Source organism: Phyllostomus hastatus, unplaced genomic scaffold (genome assembly GCF_019186645.2).
Source record: "Phyllostomus hastatus isolate PE091 unplaced genomic scaffold, TTU_PhHast_1.1 phas_contig_209, whole genome shotgun sequence".
NCBI lineage: Eukaryota > Metazoa > Chordata > Mammalia > Chiroptera > Phyllostomidae > Phyllostomus > Phyllostomus hastatus.
The window spans coordinates 693903-715349 of NW_025333735.1; the positions used below are offsets into that span (position 1 = coordinate 693903).

The 21447-nt window shown below is 37.9% G+C and overlaps 1 long non-coding RNA gene across 1 annotated transcript in view; it reads left to right on the forward strand.

The window, feature by feature from the left end:
• Window positions 1-383: 383 nt before the first annotated feature.
• Window positions 384-21447, forward strand: part of LOC123816516 — a 144460-nt gene continuing 123396 nt past the window's right edge. Inside the window, exons 1-5 of the long non-coding RNA XR_006785289.1 lie at window positions 384-519; window positions 5311-5381; window positions 15337-15499; window positions 15582-15662; window positions 15895-15965. This is a non-coding gene — a long non-coding RNA (uncharacterized LOC123816516). The remainder of the gene's footprint in view (window positions 520-5310; window positions 5382-15336; window positions 15500-15581; window positions 15663-15894; window positions 15966-21447) is intronic.

The following is a 21447-nucleotide window of genomic DNA, read 5'->3' on the forward strand; positions in this document are numbered from 1 at the left end:
ACCACTAAAAAAAATTCATTTATTTACTCACTAAAGATTCATTACACACTAACCATGTAGACAAGACTGAATCAGGAGTTGTGGCGCTCCTCTAAAAAAAAGGACTGATCTTTGTCTGGAGGTGTTTATGGGCATGTAATCACACACATAGATGATTAAAATACTCTAAATTGCACATATCTGACTGAAGCAATGATCAGTGGTGAAGAGATGTCTTCCAGTGGTTAAGTCTTGACTTAGACTTTGAAGAATACTAGTTGATGATTACCACCTTAGCTAAATCACATTTTACACAGCTGTCCAGACTCAGTAAATGAACAACCACACAAAAACATTACTTCAAAGGCCTTTCATTCTGTTAAAGCCTTGAGCTGAAGGTAATGTTTTCTTTCTGAGATACTGAGGAGAGAAAACGGGGCTTGACCTCCAAAAACTTCATTTTGAATCCTGCCTCTGTCTTGTATACCTGTGGTTGGCTACATACATGTCACTATGGAGGCAGAGACACTGAGGATCCAGGTATTATTATTTGCCTAGAATGACTCTGGGAGGGTACTGAGAGACAGAATGAAAAGAGTTGTGTGCTTTATAAAGTGTAAAATTCTATATAGATGTTAGCTATTATTTCTATTATGTTATTCTTGTTATTTTTGGACTAATCAAAATAATTAACCAATATGCAAGGCATTGTCTTAAATGCTTTCCATTTGTTTTCTCCCTTAATCTGTACAACCTTAAGTGTTAGATACTCTAATTATTCCATTTCACAGATGAGAAAACCAAGGCTTACAGAATTAAAATCATGGGTTTTAGTAAAACACCTCCAAATTTTTAGTGTGCTAGATCTGTGCCATATTCAGCGACTTTGGAGTTCATTCTTTCACTCAACTAATATAGTACTATTAAGCACCAAGCACATGCTGTGTCTTGTTTAAAGTTCCGTGTATGTAGTAGTGAACAAAATGGAGTAAAATTTCTGTCCTTGTGAAATTTAAATTCTAGTGAAGAAGAGAGATAATAGGCATAAATATAAAAACTATGTAGAATGTTAGAAGGTAACTGAGAGTGTGAGGAGAGGGGGCGAAATACAGTTTTAAATAGGTTGGACAGGATTGCCTGTTGAGATGGTGACGGTTGAGTAGAGATTTGAAAAAGGTGAGAGAATGAGTCACAGGAACATTAGAGAGAAGAGTGTTCTGGTCAGAGGGGACAAACAGTACAAAGGTCAGGGGTGTGAATATCCTGGGTATGTCTGAGAAACAGTGTGCCCAGTAGGACTGGAGAAAAGAGAGCAAGGCACAGGGTAAGAAATGGGTCTGAGAGGCCCGGGTGTGTAGGTCCTGTGGGTCACTGCCAGGGCTCTGGCTTGCACTGTTCATAGCATGAGAGACAGGGGAGGGTTTTGAGTGGAGGAGTGGCATAATCCAATGTATATTTTAGAGGATCACTTTAACCATTTTGTTGAGAACACACTGTAGGGGTTAAAGGTGGAAGCAGGGAAATCAAAAACTGCTCATTCCTGATACAAAATGAAGTGAATTAGAAAGTGCTTCCAAATCTCATTTGGTGTACATTAAACTCGGTTAGTTCATTTTCCATATAGCAAAATGAGCAAGCTGGGGAGGCCTGTTTGAACACCTATTTATCTTGGCCAAATACTTTCTTCTAGCATCTTGAAGTCATTTATTTGGCCATGTTGGTGCTATAACCAAAATGAGTTTTTCTATAATAGTGACATAAATCCTGGAATTCCAATAGAAGATTGGATTAAATAGGACTTTTTTTTTTGGTGGGTGGTATATTCCAACTACTTCTTATCAAAACCAGTATAATTTCTAGTATAGACTGGGTAGTTATGTGAAAATATCATCTATACAAGTTCTGTCTGAGGGTAGAAATATAGATTAATTATGGAATATCATTAAAAGCAACATCATTTACTATGCAAGATTAGGAACAGAACCATGATGTTTTGAAAACAAGACATGGCATACTGACACAGTGGAAATTTGAATTCATTTTGAATAACTATTGATATTATTATCCAGTTCCTAGATTTCAGATCCACACAATTGAACCTAGATGGGAAATTTGATGCTGTTTTTCTTACTGAGGTGATAGAACTAGAAATCACATAAACTTTAGTAAGTTTATTTATGGATATTCAAATAACTTTATGAACCATGCTTGGGTTAATGATAGGGCAGAAATGCTATTAAAGCAGAATACTATTAGTTAATCCACTGGTGATATGCATTAGTGATACTTGAAAAGCTATACAGTAATGGGAACTTTTGTAGTTTTAGTTTATCCATCTACGAAGATTTGTAGGTATTTTATATGAACTTATGATTCCCCCATCCACTCACAGTGAATGACTCAGATCTCTTGAAGCTACCAGAAGACGTGCTCAAGAAGGCTTTCTGTTAATGGAACATGACTGGCTTGTTTTCTTTCAAAATGCAGTACAGTTACCTTGAAATTTCAAGTCTACCGTGTGGCCAAGAAGCACCCTCAGTTGAAATACAGATTATATAGTTTATTGGAAATGAGAATCATATTTTCTGTATTTACTCAAGGGTTCATGATTGGGAAAAGAGGGTGGCAAAGAGAGAAGACTGTTCAAGAAATTATTGGATTAATCTGAGGTCCTTCCCCTTGATATCAGATTAATCTTTTGCCAACAATTGACCAAGGCATTTATAGATGATGTGCTCAGACAATGACAATGAATTACCTTTCAGAAATATCTGTGGTGCTCATCTCTATAGCACTTACACTAAAAAATTGGAATGATAGAGAGATTAGCATAATCCTGCTTAAAAACAGCATGCACATTGATGCAGTATTTTATATTTTTAAAATTAAACTTATTCTGGTAATCATTAACTCATATACCTTAAACTTATACAATGTCATCTCAGTAAAACTGGGAACATGAGAAATATTTGTGTTTGGATGCTGGAAAGAGGGCCAAAGGTTAGATAAGGCAGTACCGTCTTTTGAGACTGTAATCAGGAATTTAGCAAGAAATTGAAGATGGAGAATACTGTATTAAACATATATGTAGTTACCTGAAATCCAGCATCATTTTAAAACAAAGTGGTTAAGAGGGTATACATGTTAGTATTCTATTGCCATCTCTGCCACCACAAATCTACAGCCTACTATTTTCCTACCATACGTTTCCTAATGATGCTTCTGTTGATAGAAAGCCCCAGTCATTTTTTATTAATGGATGCTGTGACTTCTTCCCACTCTCTTTCCATTGGCACAGCATTTACTGATTAAGGATGCTGGGTGAGTCAGAATATTCCTTGCATAATGATTGGTTACTTGGAATGGGTACCAGCTCTTCCTTTGTGATAAAGAACAGTGTATATAAATAAGGGTAAGAGATTTTCTTGATGTTCAAGGTCTTTGGTCTCTGAGTTACAGACTATAAATTTCCTGGGCCACATTCTAGATGCAGAACTTCCGCTGAAGTCAACAGAAGTTTTATAAAAAAAAATAATGGCAGGAAAATGCACTATTATTATTTATTACCATTTCCTTTTGACTGTTCTGAAGATAATTTGGTACATAAAGTATTGTGGAAGTTTTGAGTTTTTCCAGCGACTCATTTTCATGCAAATGTTTATCACATTTCTGTGTATTGTTTTCTTCTATCATATATATTTCCATCTTCCATGAGTAAATCAACATCTTCTTCCATAGTGCACTTTCAGTGGTTGTAAATTCAGTCTGTATTCTCATTAAATGTTACGAATATGTGATTTTCATTTATGATTTTAGTGGGTGTTTCTGAAATTTCTACAGCAGCATCTGGCCACTAAATATTGTCTGTGTATTAGAATTACAGCACCTAATTTCATTTTTCTTCTGTGTACTACTTTCTCTAATCCTTTCCTAGTAAACAGGAGGCAATTTGGATTCTTTTCTATCCTAATTCTCAGAGACCCTCCTCATATACAGACTAGGTTTGATTTTGCTTTTCCTCCTATGCATGGTTCTGGATACAATGGGAGCAAGTCTTGAGTGCCCTCCCTTTCCTCACTGCTAACATCATACATAAGCCACTAACCTGGTTTAATCAGACCAGGCCATGTGGCTCCTAAGAGGTTTTTCACTATGTTCAGCTTCAGTCCTAATCTCTCAATGCTGCTGTTAGAATGATATTTTAAAAATGCAGAGATGATTCTTCCTCTCCCTGTTTAAAACAGTTTGGATTGTCCTTAGGATAAAGACCAAATTCTTCAACATAGCTCATGGATCTCTACATACTCTGGTCCCTGCTTGCCTTTCCAGACAATTGATCTACCATCTCTCTTACTCTGTGCTCTAACCACAGGGACCTGCTTTCACATGGACACATCACCACTCTCTTTCATGCTCTTCCCTTTTCCTGGACCACTCTTCTATTTCACATTCTCCTGAATATTATCTACTCCTTCTCCAAGTCTCTACTTGAATTCCCCTCTTATGAGTGATTCCTACTACTGTTATTCCTACTACTTGCATTTCTACAGGATCCTGCACTTGACCTTTTAAAATAGTCATCACACCTGTGACTTTCAGTAAACATCTATCTCCCCACTACATTGCTATCTTTGTGAGGCCAGTGACCCTCTCTGTGTGGTTTATTGCTCTGTTCCCAGACCCTTGCACATGAAAGGTATTTGGCACCTAGTTAGCATGTAATAAATGTTTGTTGACTTCTCTTTAGTTCTAATTCCACTACTGTCTTCAGTTACTCTTTCCCACTGCTATCATTGGATGCATGTCTTTCTCTTTCCAGGGAGATGGTAGAATACTCTTCTTTTGGAATTTCACAGATTCTCATTGTCCTTTATCCTTCTTCCCTGAAGCTGCTTCTTGATGTTAATTTTCACCCAAATTGCTTATTTCTTTTTGTGGTGACTGAAACATCCATGTGTGAATGCAAGATCACTAGCCTGGAAGATGTGAAGCTTGAGTCTGAATTCTCCTATCACATTAGTTGGGCTTTTAACTCTGTGTAAATCATTTAGTCTGTCTGATTATGATTCCCCTACACCACAAAATGAGATGTATGGACCAGACTGAATCTGTGGGTTCCTCTGTAATGCCAATAAGCCATTTCGTGCACTTTAGGGATGAGAGAGCCCACTGCCTGGAGCACAGAAAAGAAAATGATTGAAAGGTAATCAAATGGAAATTCAACATATCTTCCTAGAGTGAATGTTAGATTTTAACCTGGAGAGGGCCAAGGAAAGGCTGTCTGTATCCTCCAACCTGCTCTCCTTCTTCCCTTTCCTCTCTGATTTGTAGCAGCCCTGGGCAGTTGTGGCTTAGAGAGAGAGCTGATGGTGGACCCACACATGAAACATTCTTTCACATGGGTAAGTGGCAAGCCAAGATACTCCTGTACGGCTACATGTGGAGGTTATTTGAGTGTGTGGGGGGGAGGATTGAGATGATTATTATTGCCTACCATCCATCCATTTGTATCTTTATTTACCTAATAGCCATATTAAAGAATGTTTAATATACAATTAGTGAAAGAGCATAAGATTTGGAATTAGGCTGGGGTTTAAAGTCTTGTTTCATCACTTTACTGTGTGTTTGTATGAGAGAAAGGGAGAGAGAAACCAAGGCAATTAATTTGATTTTTGAGTCACAGTTTCCTCCTCTACACATGTATGGTACTATGAGATAGAGTTAAGAATCTTAAAAGATAACATTGTAATACAAGTTATTTGTGTCAATTTAGCATGCCTTCCACTTCTTCCAATTATACCATTCTCCACTAGGGGAACTGCTCCCCACTACACAGATTATATCTGTGATATAAGAAGCTGCCAATCAAGTTTTAACTGGATGCTTTATAGAAGCTCACCTTCATTCTCCCTAAAGCAAGGGATCTGCAGGAAAACTGAGCCTAACAACAAAGTAGAGCTCGGATCTTTGAAACTGAAGCTATGGTGAGCCTTTCTGCTGGTGAAGGTGAGAACATTCAGACTCTGAAGCTTCCAGCAGTTGGGGTCCAGCTTCTCAAAGAATCCTGATTGCAGTAGAAGACATAGATAGTTGCTAGGTAATGGTTGGAGAAGAAGGATCCTAGTACCTTGAAATCTTTGGTTCTGGTCATTCCCAATTACTCTCTTGCTTTTCCTAGTCATATGAGTCAATACGTTTATCTTTTTGCCTAAGGCAGCTCAAATTGCATGCCTGCAATTTACATATCAAAGAGTCAAGACTAATAGAGTTGCATGCTATGGATACCAAGGGGATGGTAGTTCTCTTCTTCACACACATATGATCTTATTTTGTTTCATTTCAGGACAGGTGCAGGCATTATGGGTTGAAAAAAATCAAGAGCTTCTATATTCTGAATTTCACATTTTTAATAAATTAGTGACCTCTCCTTTTACATTGCCTCACAGCTTTAACTACTAATTCAAACAATACTTTTTATACTTTGGGACTTTAAAATTATAGCAGGTGTGGATACTTAAATATGCTAATATATACTATTGCCAGAGTGTAAAATTGCCACTGCATTTCTAGGTGCTGATTTTGTAATGAGTATCCAGGAGTTTTGTTTATACTCTTTTACTCATCAGTTCCACTTCTAATACTCTGTCCTGTGAAAACAAGCCTGTATGTGAACAATGGTATATGTGCCATGTTATTTATCGTAGCTTAATTTTTGAGGATGAAAAAATGAGACAGTTTAATGAATGTTCAAGTCTTAGGGTTATTTAAATTCTGTGAAGTTTTAAAAATATTTTTTGGAATATTTGATGACTGGAGAAAATTCTGATGATAAAATTTTCAGTGAAAAATAAAGAAGCCATAAAAGAATATATACAATAAAATTGTGTAATGAAATACATACACAACTATACAAAAGTATATATGTGTGTCTTTGGAACTATATAGTAAAATACCAAAAATTTTTCTTTCCTAGGCAATTAGATTATTAGTATATGGAACACATTGTGATTGACTGCCCAGCATCCATTCCATTATCTCACCTACCTCCATGCCATGTGCAGGAGCCATATGATTTGGTGAGACTGACCTTCTCCTTGAGTTCCATGGGTGGTCCATTGTTGAGTGAGGTCAATCAGAATGACTGATCTTTCCAGTTATGGTTATTAGGTTAGAGGTAAACACATAATTCAGGCTTGAGCCATTTAGTGCAAAGCATTAACTTGGCATTAATGTCTGGTTTACAGGTAGGTGTATAATGTTGTTTGATCCAATTAGAGAGTTGAAAAACTTTTAGTGGGGTAAGAGATACCCATTCTCTCTCCCTGACCATTGACGGGGAAAATTGAAGTTAGAAGAGATACTGGAAGAGATTTTGTGGCCAAAGGGAAATCTGGCCTTAAGGTGAACACAGAAGAGAGAGCAAAGGTGACATAAGAACTACCTGGTGGCATTGTAACATGTCTCTATCTTAATTTTAGAATGAGCTAACATATTCTTAAGCATTTAGACCAATGACATTAAGGTTTTCATTACATGAAAATAAAACAGACAAAAATTAAATAAAGTGATTTTCATTTTATTCTTTATGTTTCCCAGTATTTTTAAAGATTTTCTACACCAAACACATATTGCTTTTATAATTTAAAAAAGATTATTTATTTTAAAAAAGCATTTGATAAGGTACAGCACCCATTTATGATAAAAAACACTCAGCAAAGTGAGAATACAGGGAGCACTCCTCAACATAACAAAGGCCATATATGAAAAACATCATACTCAAGGAGTGAAAACTAAAATCTATCCCACTAAGATCAGGAATAAGAGAAGTGTTCACTTTCACCACTTCTATTCAACATAGTATTGGAAGTCCTAGCCACAGCTAAAAGGTAAGAAAAAAGGGATAAAAAAATATCCAAATTGGAAAGGAAGAAATAAAACTGTCATTGTTTGCAGATGACATGATAGTGTGCATAGAAAATCCTATAAACTCCACCAAAAAACTACTCAGACTAGTAAGTGAATTTGGCAAAACAGCAGGATACAAAGTCAATATTCAGAATTGAAGGCATTTCTGTAAACCAACAATGAAATATCAGAAACAGAAACTAGGAAAAAATTCCATTTGCTATAGCAACAAGAAAAATAAAATACCTAGGAATAAACCTAACCAAGGAGGTAAAAGACCAGTTCTCAGAAAACTATACAACTCTGAAGAAATAAATTAAGGAAGACACAAATTAATGGAAGCATATACCATGTTCACAGATTGGAAAGATGAACATCATCAAAATGTCCATACTATCCAAAGCAGTTCATAGATTCAATGCAATCACTATTAAAATACCAATTACTTATTTCACAGATGCAGGACAAACATTTCAAAAATTTATATGGAACCATAAATGACCCAAATAGCCACAGCATTTTTGAGAAAGAAGAACAAAGTTCTTCTGACAGAAACAGAAAAAAATTTTTTGAGAAAGAAGAACCATACTTGACATCAAACTACATTACAAGGCCACTGTAATCAAAACAGTCTGGTACTGGTATAAGAACAGACACATAGATCAATGGAACGGAATAGAGAGACCAGAAATAAGCCCAAGTTTCTATGGTTAGTTAATGTTTGACAAACGGGGCAGCAGCATAAGATAGAGTAAAAATAGCCTCTTTAACAAATGGTGATGGGAGATCTGGACAGCTACATGCAAAAAAATGAAACTCGACTGCCAACTTACACCATACACAAAAATAAGCTCAAGATGGATAAAAGACATAAATATAAGTCACAATACTATGAAAGGCCTAGAGGAGAACACAGGCATAAAAATCTCAGATATTCCACGCAGTAATATTTTCACTGATATGTCCCCTAGAGCAAGGGACATAAAGGAAAGAATAAACAAATGAGACTTCATTAAAATAAAAAGCTTCAGCATGGCTAAAGAAAACATCAGCAAAATGAAAAGGGAACCAACTGTATGGGAAAATACATTTGCTAATGATACCTCAGACAAGGGTTCAATCTTCAAAATATATAAAGAACTCACATGACTCCACTCCAGGAAAACAAACAATCTGATTAAAAAATGGGCAAAGGACCTGAACAGACACTTCTCCAAGGAGGACATACAGAGGGCTAATAGGCATATGAAAGGATTCTCAGCATCACTAGCCATCAGAGAGATGAAAATTAAAACCACAATGAGATACCACTTCACACTGGTCAGAATGGCCATCATAAACAAATCAACAAGCAGTAAGTGCTGGTGAGGTTGTGGAGAAAGGGGAACCCTAGTACACTGTTGGTGGGAATGCAAACTGGTATAGCAACTGGGGAAAAAATATGGAATTTCCTCAAAAAAAGTAAAAATGGAACTGCCTTTTGACCCAGCAATTCCACTGCTAGAATTATACTCTAAGAATCCTGAAACATTAATTCAAAAGTACCTATTCACTCCAATGTTCATAGCAGCACAATTTGCAATAACCAAGTGTTGGAAGCAACCTAGATGCCCATCAGTAAATGAGTTGATCGAAAACTATGGTATATTTACACAATAGAATACTATGCAGCAGAAAGAAAGAAGGAGCTCCTACCCTGCTCAACAGCATGGATTGAACTGGAGAACATTAGGCTAAGTGAAGTAAGACAGGCAGTGAAAGACAAACACCATGTGATCTCACCTATAAGTACAATCTAATCAACAAAACAAACAAGCAAGCAAAACAGAATCAGAAACACTGAAACAAAGAGCAAACTGACAGTAACCAGATGGGAGGGTGGCCGGGGGATAACAGGGGAAAGAAAGGAAAGGGTCGTCAAGAATCATGTATAAAGGACCCGTGGACAAAGCCAAAGCGGAGAAGGATTGAGGGTGAGAAGTGGGTGTGGGTAGGGCAGGGGAAAGTGGTGGCGGGAAAATGGAGACAACTGTACTTGAACAACAATAAAAATAATACTAAAATAAATAAAAATTAAAAATTAAAAAATTAACAGTCACAAGATCTATTAATGTGAATGTAGATGGGATCTGAATTATTCTCTTCATAAATATTAAAATAAAAAATTGAGAAAGTAAAAAAATTGCTACTAGTTTAAAACTAGCAAATAATCATTAAGTCAATGTGTGTTCTTCTCTCCTTACTCTCCACCTTCTGATCTTCCTTCAATTTTTCCTTCCCAATTCCCACAAGAGCCAGAGTAGCCAACAAAATGTCAAAATTTTGTCACTCCATTAATTAGGAGACTTGAATTGAGTGAGGCACAACCTACACCCTGTGAAATTGATTGGCAAGTGACTGGCAGAGCTACCCTCTTGCTAATGAGGCAATGACAGATACAAGGTTGATCACTACTGTTTATCACCATGTGGCTCATTCTGAACATATAGAAACCTGGGAGGATGCACAGAGAAACTGGTTATCTTATGCTGAATGAAGACATTCCAATGCTAGAATCTAGAACTCCTTTGTCTAACGTGGTAGTGAACCCCATGAGCAATGTGGATTGCAAAAACTAGAAGTAAATTTACCCTGGGCTTATATTCACATCTACTGAGTCATAGTCACATCAGATTGGATAGAACAAAAGGCGTGGTGCATTGGAGAAAAGGTACTTTTTCAGGGACATGAGCCAGAGGTAAATGGTGAGTGTAGAGTGACACTGTCCAGAATTCTATTGAGAAGGTGATTCAGAAATGGAACCAGAGAATAACAGGGAAGCTAGTGTCTAAGCATCTTTATGTTATCAAATAAACAGCTATAATAAATATAGTCTTTGGAAGAAGAATGCTTTCTGGCAGAATCTGCCTAATGATGGCACCCCATCCCTATTTCTCCACATACCCCCTTGCTCCTGGTTCCATATTATATGCACAATGGGACTGCCATTAACTAGGTGTGAAATCTTAGGCCAGCCACTTAACCTCCCAGTCCTTGAGTTTTCTCACCTGTAAAAAGGGCTGAATCAACCCAGACCTCTAAAAATTCCACAGTTTGAACAATTGGTCCATCCATCTGCCCATTTGCACGAACAGCCAATGAGGAGAGCCTTGGAAGACTGCGCACTCTGGAGTCAAGTGTTGATTCCCTGCTAGTGAGGAAGGCATCCTCCCAAAGTGGCGCTCTCAGGAAGGCAGGGGGTTTTCAAGCCAGAGCTGCTCTCCTTGCAGCTGCTCTGCAGAGGGGAAAAAAACCTGGATTTTAAAGAAGCAAATGGTCTTTTTTTTTTTTTAAACAAAATTAACTCACAGCTGCATGCAGCACAATGAAAGCACATTTTAAAATAATCAGATGCTTTTGGGGCTTCCTTCTGCTGCCAGAACAACTTCAGTCGGAGCTGCTGCCGGCTGCCTTTCAAGGCTGCAGCCTCCAGGCGCCGACTGTCCAGGGGTGAAGTGAGGCCTAAAGCTGTAGATGTCAGAAAAGAGGCCTAAAGTTTTATGATTTCGGGGCCCTAAAGGCCTCAGCTGTTTCTTTGTTTGTTCTGTTCTAATTAGAATGCATTACATATTTTTGAAAGGCATCTGACAGCTAATAGGTTCCGTTTAAAGGGTTATTTCATTAAACACTTTAAGAAAATACTTAGTGATCTTTTAAATTCCATTTAATTAACTAGTTTTTATTTTATATAACAGTAATAAAATGTGAGCTCATGCAGTTGCTGAAAGGTGCTTGATATGACCGAAGTGTAGTGTCATGCTAGTTTCTGAATTTCCACCTACTCTCAGTGCATCAAGTTTTAGGTAAAGATGCCATGTAGTTAGAAGCTGTTGTTAAAAATACTCCACTGTACTATGGTGTATCTGCATGTGAATTTCTGCATGTTGTTCAGGCTGCTAAGTTGACTTTAGAAGAAAAAGATATAACAGAACTGAACATTTTGAGAAAAGCCTACTCATGTGCTTAACACACAAGAGAAGCCAATTTGGTCTAAAAGAATTAAGATTCCTCATCATGAGGAACTGAATGCTAAGAATCAATCACCCTAATTGCTAGGGTTGGACACAGGGACTTAAAGTCAGGGCAAATCTTTCTGAGCCTCCTGTTAGTGATGTAACCCTGAGCAAGACCCTGTGTCTCCCCAGATTTCTTACCTGCACAGCACAGAGTATTGTTACCTTACCTAATGTCGTGAGGACTCTAGAGGAGTGCATCTGTATAGTGAGCGTCCTCTCTGCTTATGCTAGAGTCTAGCCTGATGAACATTTATTGAGCATCTACTGTGTTTTCAATAAATGTTTCCTTTCCTTTATTTTAAAGTGCCAATTTAGCTATCAAATCTCAGGATAAAAGGGTTTAACATCTTCTAAAGATTGAAAAAATAAACCTAGGAGAATGAAAAACAATATTGGGTAGAAAAAGAATGAGCTGTTTCACTTCAAGATTGGAAATATCACTAAGTTCAAAAAAAGTTTTTACATAAATTAAGTGATGTTCTATATTTAACAGGCTTAAAAGATAACTGGAAAAATAATTTGAAATGGACCTAATCTCTTGAGATTGCTGTTCTAAAAGTAAACTATGCTTTTATATTAGGATCAGAAACCTGGCTATGATTGAAAGATGATTCCTTTTTTTCATTGTAATTAATAATGATAATGCTATCTTATTTTGGATTTTGAAGATAAGCAGCCTATTATTGTTGTAATGTATAATACTGAGTAGGACAACAAGATGTTGTTAATGCCTAAGCCTGTCTTTCTTTAATTTGACAATAATAACAGCAATGATAGTAATAATGTCAAAGCTATTCTAAGCTCTGGGCTCATAGTTTACTAATACTTATAAATGGGAGTTACTATTTCTTATCTTTTTTTACACTCGAGGAAACTGAAACACAAGAGGTTAGGTGACTTGTCCCAGGTCACAAAACTGAATGGTAGAGGCAGAATTTGAAGAGAGGCCATTGTCTGTAGGGTCCATAATTAAAATTAACCCACTTAGTATGTAATCATTTTTAAAATTTTGAGTCGTATCATCATAAGTTATCTTGAAACACAATACACTATCTTAAATACCTAAAATCTGGGCTATGTATAATAGGTGGAAAAATATTTTCTTTGAAGTTCACAGTGTTGTTTGTAATTGGTATCTAGATGTTGTTCCTCTCTAGAGGAAGGTCTATTTAGGAATTTAGTATAGTCTTCCATTAAGCATATGAGCTTATAAACACAGTATTTTTTATTGTGATGTAGCTGTTTGATTTCTTTGTAAGTTGGAAGAAAGTTCATCATCATGTTACAATGTGACAGTCAGGCCTATATCAAAACCCCTTCCCTGCGAATATGTCAGTTACAACGTGAGCACTGTACAGGTGCAATTTCAGGGGAATAACAACAATTTCCCTTCAACAAATATTTATCCTTGTCTTCTGGATGCTTAAGGGCTAATGAGTCATGCCACTTAAATATCGAAAAAACAAAGAAAGAGAAGATTGAGGAAAATATGCCTAAGTATGTTATAACTATAATTCAAGAAACTAGTTTATTCTTAAATACCTTTCAAATGTATTTCCCCTACCGAGCTCTGGACCTCCACCTCCTCAGTCCCGACTCGGACTCGTATCAGTTGCTCCTACAGCACCGAAAGAGCCTCCCCTGGCTCTATTCCTCCGATGCCCTTCCTTCCACCCCATTTTCCACCCCCTCTCCCAGTGACCTTGCCGAAACAGAAGACTGCCCCCATTGCTGTTCTTCTGAGAACCCTCTGCTGAGTCTTCACATCACTTACTGTAGCCTGAACTCCTAAGGATGACATATAAGGCCTCCACACAGTCCTCTACCTAGTTTTCCAGCCTCTTCTTCCCTGATATGCTGTGCCCTTCATGCTTTGCTCTTTTAAGCATGTAGAATGTCTTTCCAGCTCTTGTCGTCTGGGAGAAGTCCTAGGAATTTTTTTCTTTTGTGGGATTTCTTTCAGACTAAATTTAACCATCACCTCATTGGAGAGCCATTCTTTGGCCACCTCCTTACTTGCCCCTTAGAAATAATTCTCTCATCTCTGCAGTCCCGTAACACTTACACAAACCTTTGTCATAGCCCTTTCTGTGCTCTTGTATAATTCTTTGACTACATGTCAGTCTTCCTCACTGTGAGGTAAGGACTGAGTCTGCACACTCTGTCTGCGGTGTCTAACACCGGCCTGACATGGAAAGGGTGTTTGAAAATGGTTGTCGATGGAAGAATGTATGCATACGTGAATGACGAAACAAGCTATATTGCTCAAGTAAAAGGAGAATTTTGGAAGTTTTCTCTAAGTTTCTTTATTGAACTTACATATCAGTTCAGTTGGTCTAGGGAATATGATGTGGACTAGATGGCACAGAGTCTTGGGCAGAGTTCCAGACTGTCACTACTTAGCTAGCCTTGCAGCCTTGGACACATTGCTTACCTTATCGGTGCCTCAGTGTCTGCAGCAAAAAGATAGGGATACAGTTAGCTAACACCCCCAAGGTTGCCATTAGGATCAAATAAAAATAATTCATAGTCAAAATGCTTTTGAAAAATACGAATAACTGATTTCAGCAAAGCTTCTTATGACCAAACCTCTTATATCTAATTCCACAGAGACATAACACCACTCACGGTATCTGCTTGTCCTCCCTTCAGTTGCTCTGGGTTATTGGAGAGGCTCTAGAAGGTTAGTGTTAGCAGGTCAGTGTGCTCACAAGCAGAACCTAGAATTGCAAAGAGATTGTTAGAACATAGTTTACAACATCTTCTGTATAAGAAGACCATGTCTTTGTTAGACCATCAAAATCAAAGGCATAATTTGAAATGACGAACACATCCATTTTCAGTTACATGTCACTTTGCATGGTTAATATCACTGTAATTAGTCATAGTTCCTATCATTTATTGAAGAAGATGCTCCTCCCTTAGAGTGCTGGGAGAATAACTTTGGAAGCTGGAATCAAGAAAATGAGTAACAGTTGGAGAATCAGTTTGTATATCGATAAACCTTTCTTCTTCATTTCAACACCAGGATTTTTAGGGCACACTGCAAAATCAGAGTGCTCCCACAAGTCTGAGCTGTCGTGGTACCCCACAGAACTAGGCAGGCCATTTCAACTGGGGGGAAGGTTTAAAACCCTCTCAAACATTCAAGTAAATCTCTAGTAAATATTTAAACTCTGAATAACTAGTCACAAATAAATTAAGCTGATTTTATGCAGTCTCTCTAATTAGAAGGGCACAGCATTTGTTGAAACGTGATTAGTATTATTCATTAAGCAAAAAATTCTCATTTGTATCTTATTATCACTATTCTGCATAAACCAACACAATTTGTCATGAACTCCCTCATTTGCTGTATCCTCAAAAAGCAGATTATGCTTATTTTTCATTTGGACAGTGGAAAATCAAGCCAGGTGTTTGGCAGCACCGGAGTGTTCAGGTGTAACTGTGCCAGTGATGGAACATTACGAGCAGCGTGGATGAAGAATGAGGCATGGAGAATCCTGGGACCGAGGTGCCTTGGGGCCCATCCCTTCCGAGCGCCCCTGCTGATGAGACAGGTGTTGCACCGGGCTGCTGTGAGGGGAGAGGGAAACTGAAAAGAAACTTTTTTGTAATGTCAGATCTTTCCCCTTCCATCAGAACCTGACAACGCTCACTTGGATTCCTGCTGCATTTGAACTGCGAGCATGTGCGATGCAAAACCACCACAGCAGGATCTGGGTTTGAAATATTTTCAAAGCATAAAAATTCAACTCCATGATTTGTCTAGAACTGTCTGTTTGTCTAGACACATAAGCACGGTACACATTTAGCTTTTCAGCCTTACAGATATTGACAGATAAGACAAAGTCTGTGTTATATTACCTGGGTGAAAGGGGAACTCCCGGCTGCTTTTCCTCCTCTGCAATCTATTCATTTTGTCTTTAAAAATCTTCTTTGTTCTCTCACTCAGGTTAGAGACTCCATTAATGCTTGTGACTGCAGCTGCTTTATGACTCTGGCAGAAATAGGGACGTGAATGAGGTAAGGTCTATAAAATAGTGGCGTGATGATAGGAAATTATTTTTTTAAGGTAACAGTGCACTTAAATGTGCTACTTCGAATCCTGTCTATTCTTTTGGAACTTGAGAGCTATGAAGGACTATATACTATTCACGCCTTCCAAGTGTGTCAGTTTCTGTTTTTCATCTCTCTATTCCTTTTTCTTACTTCACTGTCCTCTCTTGCTTGTATAAACACTGCCTTTCCCAGGCCTTTCTTCCACTATTTCTAATGTGGTTGATTTTCTGAGTAGTGTGGGAAAAATATCTAACAAGACAATATGGGAGAGAATGGTATTAATAATATCCTTTTGTCATTTTGAAACCAGGATTTTCACTAACAATATGTACAGCAAAGGAGCCAGTTATGATGGTGGTCTTCAAATGTTGACTGGATACCCAAGGTCAGGTTAGCACCACGGTGTGGCTGCAAACACCATGCAAAAGCAAGCAGTTAGGGGCAACAGGGAGGCAGATGATGGCTCTGCCTGAAGAAGCAATCTCTAACACAGCTGTCCAGACATGGAATAGTCTGGCTTGTGGGGTGGTGAGCTCCCCACCACTGAAAGCAGTAAAGTAGTATTTGGGGTCAGAGCTTGAACTATATGAGTTCCAAGTTATTTTTTTCTATCACTAATATTGATGATTCTCTTTTTTAGAAAGGCTGTGCTCAACTGCCTTCAAACAAACTCAGAGGATCCCCATGATGATAGAATTTCAGAATTCTTGCTTTTCTTTGTCTTACATTTTCTGAATCCTGCAAAGCTGCTCGGTTACCTGCTACCACACATTACCTGGCAAAGTTTGGTTAACACCTGGGGTGCCTGGTCATGCTGCGAGAACAGTATGATGCATGGCACTTATAACTGTAGTTTGAGGGTAGCCTTGTCAAGATTGCACACGGGCAGACCGGCAGACTCCTGTGCACTGCTGTGTAGCCGGTGCATAGCTACAAAGTTAATGGCCCATCTAGAAGTCATCCTTTGCTTTCACGGCATTGCCTTGTCATCACCCTGAGTGAGGACTTGTCCAAATGCAGGCGGTGGGGATCGAATTTTGGATATAAATAGTTTATTCACTTGAGAGAATTTTACGAAGTTAAAAAATGTTTAAGAATGTATCAGTGTGAAGTGGAATTAATTACAAATGAAAGGAGGAAATATATTATCCTCTTAAGTAGAAAATGAATTATGAACCTAGTTTATTGGATAGATGGAATAGGAAATTGTTGGACACGATTTTTAAAATTGTGCTCAGAGACCACTTACTTGTTGAAATACAGATTTCTGGGTTATGGCCCAAATCTATTACAGTATATATGTACACACACACACACACACACACACACACACACACACACACACACTATGGCTGTGTAACAAATTACCACTGATTTAGAAGTATAAAACAATATCAATTTATTATCTCATAGTTCTGATGGTCACAAATCTATGCAGGCTGGGCTAGGTTCTCTGTCTAAGGTGTCATGAGGCTGATATTAGGGTCTCACTAGGTTAGGTTCTTCTTTAGAAGCTCTGGGGGAAAAGCCAGTTCCAAGATCATTCAGGTTGTTGGGAAACTTCAGTTCCTGGCTGGATGTCAGCTTGGGCTGGTTCTCTGTGCCTGAAGGCCACCCATATTTCTTCACATGCCCCTTTCAATTGTCATACCAGCAAAGGGTGGATAGTCCCTCTCATGGCTGGACTCACCCCTTCTTCTCTCTGTAACATGTCAGTGCAAACTCTCTGCCTCTAGAGGGTCATGTGATTAGAGTAGACCTAGCCAGATAATCTCCATATTTTAAGGTGCACTGACTTGAGACTTTAATTACATGTGCAGACTCCCTTCTCAGCAGTATCTCAATTAGTGTTTGATAAAATAAACAGGGTACGGGGTCTTGGGGGCCTATCTGTAGAATTCTGTATACCATACCTACTAAGTTAATGTCTCTTCAGTGGAGCCAGTAATATCTGTTTTTTAGACAACAGTCCAAGTGTTTCTTTATTTTTTAAAAAGATTTCATTTATTCATTTTTAGAAAGGGGAAGGGAGGGAGAAAGAGGAAATATCAATGCATCATTGCTTCTTGAGTGCCCCCTACGGGGGACCTGGCATGCAACCCAAGCATGTGCCCTGACTGGGAATCAAACCAGCGACCCTTTGGTTCACAGGCACTCAATCCACTGAGTCACCCCGGCCAGGGCAGTCCAAGTGTTTCTGGTGAATAATTAACTTTGAGAAATATTGGCTTAGAAGGAAAATAAGAAAAGCAGTGAATGTTAGGTCTTGGGTAAGTGATGTATAAAACAACTGTTACAAGAATTTAGGATGAGGGACTGGAGATGCCAATAGTTGCAGAGATGTTCATGGAAAACAGAACAGTGTAGGCTTTCCAGGCAGGCAAGAAGGCATGGCTAGAGGTTTGAATATGGAAAAACATATAACTGGGCTTTCTGAGTACAATGAAATTGAACCTGGTTGGAGTGGAGGTGTGCAACTGTGATTTGGGGGAGAACTTATGGGGTTGGGATTATATTATACAGGAACTTGATTGCCAGTTCAAAGAGCTGAATTAAAGGAAAGCCATGGAAAGTTTTTAAGAATAATCATTTCAAAAGCAATGTGATTTTATTCATTTTACCCTTTATACATACTAAATTTCTCTGCAGTTGAGGGTTATATTTTGATTTGCTTTCAGCAAAGTCCTGGTTGCATTCCAAGGATAGCCAAAGATTTTTATTATTTTTATTTATGGGGGAGGGGGGAAGAAGGAGATCTTGAAGTAGTAAGAAACAAACTTGACATATGGGAAAGGGTAAGATGACCTCAGGCTAAACTCTCTGAGGGAGAGTGAGGGCAACAATCTGAGTTTTCTTTTACAAGTAACTTTCTATATATGCTGATCCCTGAAAGTCCTCCATTCACCATTCTTCAGGTAAAAAATGTATTCAAAAGACCATATACCCCAAATGGGGGGCTCTGGGGGGAGGATTATTAGTCACAACATAGTCATTAGAATTGAAAGATGAGAGTCAGTTTTGTTGCTTGAGAAAGAAGGCAAACTACCTTGGAGCCAGGTTCAATAGCTTTGAATATCAGATGAAGACTGCAGATAACAGGAGGGTATCATCTGACAAGCATCTTAAGCAGATGGATGACAGAGTGGGTGCACTGGAGAGTGTTGTTAATTTAATGACCCCAGATAATGGTTCTTTAAATTTAAAAGAAAGTCATTGAGAAACAGCCAGCAAAGCTGTAACTTGTGCATTTCTGGCCTCCTGGTAGATCTAGATGGGAAAGGGGAGGGACATATGTGGTTCTGAGTTCTGAAAAACTCAAATTGCTCCCCAGATTACATTATTTTAGTGGCAATTATAGATATTGTGTTTAAATGAATGATAGAAAAGGTTATCTAGGCCCTTCTTTCCCTACCCCTGATAGGAAATTCTCCTGAATTTCTGTATCATTGAACCACAAAGTTTAGCCCTTAGTGGTGATTTATTTAGGCTCATAGACTATAGAACTTTAGGAACTCTGAACCCTTAAAGCTCACCTAATACCATTATGTCTTAATTATTTTATTTATTCATTTAACCATCAAGAATAACTGGTTCATGCTGTGTGAGACACTAGGAATGTAAAGGTGAACCAAACATATCTCTGTCTTAGAACTCACACTCTTCTCTAGGAAGCAGATAACAAAGCAGGGTTCTGCTTTGAGCTAAACCTCTACTGTTACCTAGCAGCATGAGACTTATAGAGCTAGTGAGAGGAGGGGTTAGTCAGGACCCTACCCCTTCACCAGTGATATTGGGGCCCAGGAAGAAGTTGAGGCTCCACCCTGGAATCAGTGAGACTGAATAAGGTGGAGTGAGTTGATGTTAGTCAGTCCCACGCTAGTAGATTAGAGACGATAGAGGCTAGAATCAGTAAACTTGAAATGAATAGAATTTATAGAATCTGAAAAACAGGAAATGACTTAAAAAAGGAGAGAAGAAAGAGAACGTATGTTGGGAAAATTTTTGTAGAAATAATGCCTGAAGATTTCTTAATTTTGATGAAGACAATCTACATATTTAAGAATCTGAGCAAATGTTAGGTGGAATAAACCCAAAGAAATATATGCCAAGATACATTAAAACTAAACTTTGAAACAAATACAAAAAAATCTTTAAAGTAACTAGAGAGATATGACATATTACTTATCAGTTGTACCAAACATCAATTTGAGTTGAACATCAATATAAATGTTAGTGAATTTCTCATCTGAAACCCAGAAAACCAGAACAAAATGGCACAGAATTTTTAAATGGCGCAGAAATTCTAAAAGAAAAGAATATTCAAATCAAAATTTTATATCTAGCAAAAATATCCTTCAGAAATGAAGACAAAATCAATACATTTTCTGAAAAAGGAAAATTAATAATTTGTTGCTAGAAAAATGTCTACTTAAGGAATGGCTAAGGAGGTTCTCTAAACAGGAAATTAAAGCAGAAGCAGATTTGGAATTTAAGAAAGGAAAGAACATCAGAATAAATAAAAATCACATAATAAACTGTTCTCATGATTTTCTTAAATGATATTTGATGGTTGAAGCAAAAACTAATTCATCTTCTGATGTGTACTTAATGCTTATATAAGAAATAGTTAAGATTGCATTTAAAAATGGAAACAATAAGTTGGTCTAAACAGAAATGATGTTTCTACACTTCACTTGAAGTGAGAAAACATTAAGCTGTGGTCAGTTATAGTTTGGAATGGGAAAAATATGCTTCCTGAAACCAGAAATCTACTCATTAACCAGAATACACTCAGCATACTGTACACTGATAGAAATGCCATTTTTACTGTATACACACACACTAGGTTATTTCAGTACTTTTGATTGCATCGGGTCAGAGAGACCTCCTTTGGTACACAGGCTGGAGGTGGGAGTAGAAGCCCTGGGGCTTGAAAAACATGGATAAGTTCCTAAACCTGAATTCTTTCCTGAGTTTCACAATAATCAGATTTCCAGCTCAAGTTTGAATTCATCTAAGGAAGACTGTCTCTGTCTCCCCCAGGAATTTTTACTTTTGATTTGCACTAATATCCCTGGGTAATTGAAATTCAATCCTAGCACAGGTTCAGCCCCACCAGCAGGCAAAAGCAGGAATTAAATTTTCTGTCATATACCTGATGTCTGGTTTCCCAATTATAAGTCAGAAGTAAATATATCTTCAGTGGATAGAAGCTTCCCATATGACTCTGCCTTTTTTGTATAAATACATAGATCTCAGAGAGGTAACCAAAATCCTAAACCCAGTTCAGGCATCCACTGTGACCACAGTGTATGTGTGCAATGTAAAACACTGTCACTTTGAGCAAACATGTTTTAATGTAACCCTTAGCACTAGCACCTACTTTGTGCTGCACTTGTAAACTAGATGAGACTATGTGTAGGTTTTGAGAACTCCTTTTACCCAT